Source organism: Arachis ipaensis, chromosome B07 (assembly GCF_000816755.2).
Source record: "Arachis ipaensis cultivar K30076 chromosome B07, Araip1.1, whole genome shotgun sequence".
In the NCBI taxonomy this organism is placed as follows: Eukaryota; Viridiplantae; Streptophyta; class Magnoliopsida; order Fabales; family Fabaceae; genus Arachis; species Arachis ipaensis.
Window position 1 is genome coordinate 15,626,771 of NC_029791.2, and position 6,303 is coordinate 15,633,073.

The following is a 6,303-nucleotide window of genomic DNA, read 5'->3' on the forward strand; positions in this document are numbered from 1 at the left end:
ATTGATAAAATAATATTAAAAAAAAGTACATTTTCTATTTTAGAAAGCGATTTTAGTTTTACAAAATTTACTCTTTTTTTTTTATAAGTCACAATAATTTATGTATTTGATCTATTTTCTATTAGAACATTTGAAAAAATTATTGAAAAAGTTCGATTACTAGACCTTTTCTCGATTTTTTTTTTAATTTGTCATTTGAATTTGGAGAGTTGAAAAATCTCTTTCTTTCAAGCAAGTTTGAAAAAAATTACATCGAAATTTAATCTTTAGGATATTTATTTTTTGAATATGTCTCCTTATCTTTAATATAATTTGTCAACTGAGAACATCTTTAAAGGCTAAAATATCTTTTTTTTTCCTCAATGATTACTTTATCAAAATTTTTAATTTTTCGAAAATAGAAATGATAATTTACTAATATTAGAGTTTAACCTATTATTGTTGAATAGATGTAAGATCTTGACTTAGATAATATGAACACGTAAAAAAAAAAGACTAATTATAAATATTAAGTATAAATAAACTGAATTAAAAAATGATTCATAATAGAGCGTAGTAATTAATATCATTTGATTTCTATAGTCAAATCTACTTAACGAAACAAAAAAATTTGTTGTTGTTGGACTTTTTCTAAATTATTTTCCAGCTTTTGTTTTTGGATCTCTGTAATATTATATATGCAAACACTACTAATAAACATTAGATAAAACAGCTACTGAATTACAGTTTAAATGACGTAATTTTTTTATATTTATTTAGAAATCATGAATTCGAGTTTTACTTCTAATTTAAAAAAAAATATATATTAGGAAAAACAAAGTAGAAAGACTACTAAGAATGTTGCTATTTGCTTCATCCGTATATAATATTGGGCATGGACAAAGAACTCTCACCAAATAAATCAAATTAGCTAAGACACATAAATCCGCAAGCTTTAGGACTTTTAACTACGTTGCATAATTTTCATCATCAGATATCGGATATAATAAAGTGCTTAGTATTATTATATCATGAAGTTCCAACAGCACTTCAGAAATGCATGCCTTAGTTTTCTTATACATTTATCGTAGCCATTCAGCTAAGTGCAAATGTAATGTAATGTAACGTTTGGACCCACTATTATATCATCTTGTGGATTTGCAAATACCAGGTGTCTTTCTTCCTGCCATTGCTTCACAACTACGGCTTTAATTAACTCCTTTCATAACCTTGATTTTATTTTATTGTAGAAATATGGAATTGGTGGTTCAGTGCAAAAAGTGAATATTTAGGACTATCTGTAAAAAAGATTGTATTCTGTACGAGATGTCTCTGGTACGGTTTGAAGGGTGGATCGGGAACCCGCGGACAGTGCTGGAGCCGGGTCGCTTGACTGGAGCAATGGGGGGGGTACCTGCAAAGACACTCCGATGCTCAAGTCAGAATGGATCTAAGAGGTAGAAAGTGTGTGGAATCAATGAATACCTGGAGGGGCCTGAGCCCTCTATTTATAGGTGGTGGAGGATATCTTATCTTATCTTATTTGGTTAAGATAAGGGGGGCGTTTGAATTCGAAAGTCGGTTAGGAGTCTGAGAATGCCGTTTTCGGGCCTTCTAAAAGTGAGGAACGGGTCGGACCCGGGGAACCGGTGTTGGGTTCGGTCTTGGATCCGGGATGTTGGGCCGGATCCGTAACAGTTGCCCCCGCAGCGGGGGAGAGTCCCTTCCTTTTTTAGTTTTTGGTTTTTGCTTGCTGCTCCTGCTCTTCAAGCTTCCTCAAGTGTTCTTCCTGCATTTCCAGGTTAGCGCGTTTCGTCTATTCTTTTCCTGTTATTTTGTGAATGCTGCTCTGTTTTTTGCCATGCATTGTTCTGCCTGTTTTTAGTTTTGCGTCGAACTAGTCTCTTTTGGTGGGGGGTTTGTTTGAGTTTTTGGAGGGGTCGAGCACCGCCGTATTCGTTCGGTGATGGCGGTGTACCGCCGCGTTGGTTTGGTAGCGGTGTGTAGGTTTCTGTCTTGCTTCTGTCTAGGGTTAGCAGGCTGATGGTGGTGCTCCTCCCTGTTTTAGGTATGCAACGGCGGAGAAATGAGGGTGTGAGGGCTCCAGTAGCCCCTTCCAGGGGGGTTCCCAATCGTTATGGTTGGGTGACTAGTGATGTATGGGGCGTTCCGTCGCGGATGACGGATGGCGACCTTCAACGGCTCCGAGATCAGGGGGCCGTCTGCGGTGGCGGTGATGAGGAGGGGCGGTATGAGCTCGTCCTCCCGGATGCCGACGAGCGCGTTTGCTACTTGAATCTGCATTCTCCCACCGTTCCGGATTGGATGTGGGTTTACGAGTCGATGTTCACTCGGCTTGGCGTGCGACTTCCCTTCTCGCCGTTTGTTCAGGATCTGTTGAGTCGGTGTTCCGTGGCGCCGTCTCAACTTCACCCGAACAGTTGGGCTGCTGTGCGGTCGTTTGAGTTGGTGTGCCGGTATCTCGACCTTCCGGCTTCCGTTCCTGTTTTTCTTTTTCTTTTCTTATGCACTCTTCCGACTAAGGAGGGGAAGCATAAGAAGGGGTATATGTCCTTCCGGGCTCAGCCTCATCGCCGTATTTTTGGCTTATTTGAGGATTCTTTTCATGGCTTTAAATGGGGGTATTTTAAGGTGCGTCCCGTCCAGGGGCACCATCCATTCTGGCTGTCACCGGAGGGTGTTCGTCGGTTTCCGACATACTGGAATTTCCAGGCTGGTCCGTCGATTTTAACTAAGTTCACCTATAATGGCTTGTCCCAGGAGGATAAGGACGTTGCCAATATTTTGTGGCATTTATTTGGTGAGCGTCCGTTGAATCCTCGGGACGTTATGGGGGATCCCGAGGCTTGTCGGGCGTATATCGGTGTGTGCTTTGCCTTCTTTTTCCGATTTCGTATGTTATATTCTTGCTTTTTGTAATCTTTTTATTTTTTGTTTCTTTCAGTTGAGATGGCTGGCGGGCTGACTTCTCTGGCTAGGTTGAAGGCGGCGATGGGTCGGGAGGAGGGATCCTCGTCTCCTTCGACCCCTGTCTCCAATCCTGCCGTGGAATCTCAACCGGTTTCCCAGGAGGTGATTTCTTCGGCTGCTCGGGCAGAGGTTCCAGTTTCCCCTGGCCATGTGAACTCTCCTGAGGTTGTGGTAGTGTCGGCTGCTGAGGCTTCTCGGAAGAGAAAGAGGCCCGAGGAACCGAGCAGCGAGACTTTTGAGGAAGGTTTGGTCCCAAGTGTGATGGATCGTCGTTTTGATGCTCCGGGGTTTATTGATCAGCATTTGATGCCTGGTACGGAGCCTTATTTTGATGGCTGTGATGTCTCGTTCCAGGCTAAGTCGGTGTACCGTGCTCTCCTTCGCTCTGCTGTTGTTGTTCGGAAGGTTGAGCCTGTGATGGCTCAGGTTGGTTTGTTGGATAAGAAGCTTCGCCAATCTCAGGCCGAGGTGGCTAAGTTGAAAGAGGAGCTCGATGCTGCCGAGATTGCGAGGGGGAAGGCGGTGAAGTCTTCTGAGGAAGCTGGGGCGGAGATTCTCCGGCTTTCCGAGGTTGAGACTTCACTTCTTTCTCAGCTGGGCGAGGAGCGGCGTAAGGCTTCTGATGCGGGTTCCCGGGCTGCCGTACTTCTTGGTGAGATGGAGGCTCTGACTGCCGAGGTTGCTACTTTGAAGAGGGAGAAAACTGAACTGTTGGCCGATGCTAAGGATGCCATTGCTGCTACTGAGGAGACGATGAAGGCGCAGGCCTTGGTGCTTGCTCCGGGAGTGGACGTGTCCGTGATGGGCGCATTCAAGACCATTCGTGATGGCCGGATAGTCGACCTCGAGTAGCTTTATCTTTGTAATCTTTTGTTCTCCCGCTCTTTTTAGACTTTGTTTTTTGGATACATTTGGTTTGGCCGTGGGCCGTGTAACCGTGACTCCGTAACTTTGGTTTTTTGTTTTTAACAGTTTTTCGAGCCGTTCGGGCTTTTTTCGTAAAAAGCTATTCCGTTTAATTAGTCTTTTTCCCGTGTTTGGGATGAATGGACCGTCGTGTGGTCGGGTTTATATGGATATCCGCGGGTTGGGCCTGGAGGGTGATCGGTCCTCCAGTCGTGGCCGTGTTTTTGTTCCGTACGGGCTTGGGTCACCGATTTCGACTGGGATGATAGCTTCCGTGCCGTAGGTTAATCGGAAGGGGGTTTCCCCGGTAGCTGTCTGTGGGGTCGTGCGGTACGACCATAAGACCGATCCGAGTTCGTCTGCCCATAGCCCTTTGGCTTCGTCGAGTCGTTTCTTGAGGCCTTTGACTATTATTTTGTTTGCTGATTCCACTTGCCCGTTTGTTTGGGGGTGTTCTACCGAGCTAAAGCGGTGGGATATGCGTAGTCCGCTTAGGAATTCCTTGAATTTTGTGTCGGCGAACTGGGTTCCGTTGTCCGAGATGATGATCTCGGGGATCCCGAATCGGGTGATGATTTGTCGCCAAAGGAATTTTCGACATTGGGTCGCCGTGATAGAGGCTAGCGGCTCGGCCTCGATCCATTTGGTGAAATAGTCTATGGCGACGATGAGATATCGGAGTTGGCCTGGTGCCGTGGGAAAAGGTCCGACGAGATCGATCCCCCAGGTGCCGAATGGCCGTTCTGCCGATATGATGCTGAGCTGATGTGGGGCGGCTTGGTGGATGTTAGCGTGTCGTTGACATTTATCGCAGTTTTTCACTAGTTGCATGGAGTCCCGGATGATCGTGGGCCAGAAGTAGCCGGCGCGGATGACTTTTTGGGCAAGGGTTTTACCTCCGACGTGGTGGCCGCAACAGCCTTCATGGATTTCGCGTAGTATGTATTCCGTGCTCCCGGGCTCGACGCATTTGAGCAGGGGTTGCGAGAATCCGCGTTTGTATAGTTGTCCTGCGACGACCGTATAACCGGCGGCCTCCCTTTTTATTCGTTTTCCCTCTTTAGGGTCTTCGGGCAGCGTTCTGTTGAGGAGGTACTGTAGGATGGGGTAGGTCCAGGACTTGTGGTGGGAGTGTGTCAGGTGGGTGTCGGCTGTTAAGGATACGGACGGCGTTTTGACGACTTCCTGAATTAGCGATTTGTTGCCGTGTCCTGGTTTGGTGCTAGCAAGTTTGGAGAGGAGGTCGGCTCTGGCGTTTCTTTCCCTGGGGACGTGCTGTATGATTACCTGGTCGAATTCTTCTTTTAGTTTGTTGACCTTGGCGAGGTATTGTTGTAGTAGGGGATCTCGCGTTTGGTAGTCTCCGTTGATTTGGGAACTGACTACTTGCGAATCCGTGTTGATTTCCAGGACTTTTGCCCCGACTTCGCTGGCTAGGGTTAGGCCTGCCAGGAGGGCCTCGTATTCTGCTTGGTTGTTTGAGACCGGGAAATCGTATCGGACCGATTGTTCGATCACGACGCCGTTTTGGCTTTCCAGAATGACTCCAGCGCCTCCGGAAGTGACGTTCGAGGAGCCGTCGACGTGTAGTTTCCATGACTCGGGAGGGGTGTTTCCTGGGGTCATCTCTGCGATGAAGTCGGCCATGGCCTGTGCTTTGATTGCGTATCGGGGTTCGAACTTGATGTCGAATTGGGATAGTTCGACGGACCATGCTAGCATTCTACCCGCTAGGTCGGGCTTCTGTAGTACCTGTTTGACTGCTTGGTCGGTTCGAACCGTTACGGGGTGGGCTTGGAAGTATTGTCGTAGGCGTCGGGAGGCTGTAAGGAGTGTGAAAGCTAGCTTTTCTAAGCGTGAGTAGCGAGCTTCCGTATCCTGTAAGACTCTGCTTATGAAGTATACGGGTTTTTGTTCTTTTTTCTCGTTTTCACGGATGAGCGCTGCTGCGAGTGCCTCCTCTGTTATGGAGAGGTACAGGTAGAGTGTTTCCCCTGTCTGGGGTTTGGCGAGGATTGGAAGTTCCGCTAAGACTCTCTTGAAATGTTGGAATGCTTCTTCGCATTCCGTTTCCCACTTGAAGGGGGCTCCTTTTTTCATTAGTTTGAAGAAAGGGATTGCCTTTTGAGCCGATGCCCCGAGAAAGCGTGATAACGCCGTCAATCGGCCGGTGAGCTTTTGGATATCTTTAAGGTTTTTTGGGCTCGTCATTTCGAGGAGGGCGCGGCATTTTTTCGGGTTTGCTTCAACTCCGTGTTGCGTGATCATGAAGCCGAGGAACTTCCCTGCCTCCATCCTGAAGGCACATTTTGCCGGGTTAAGCCTCATTTGGTGCTTTCGCAGGGTGTTCATGATGACCTTGAGGTCGTTGGTGAGTTGTTCGCCGGATTTGGTCTTGACGAGCATGTCGTCTATGTAGACTTCTAG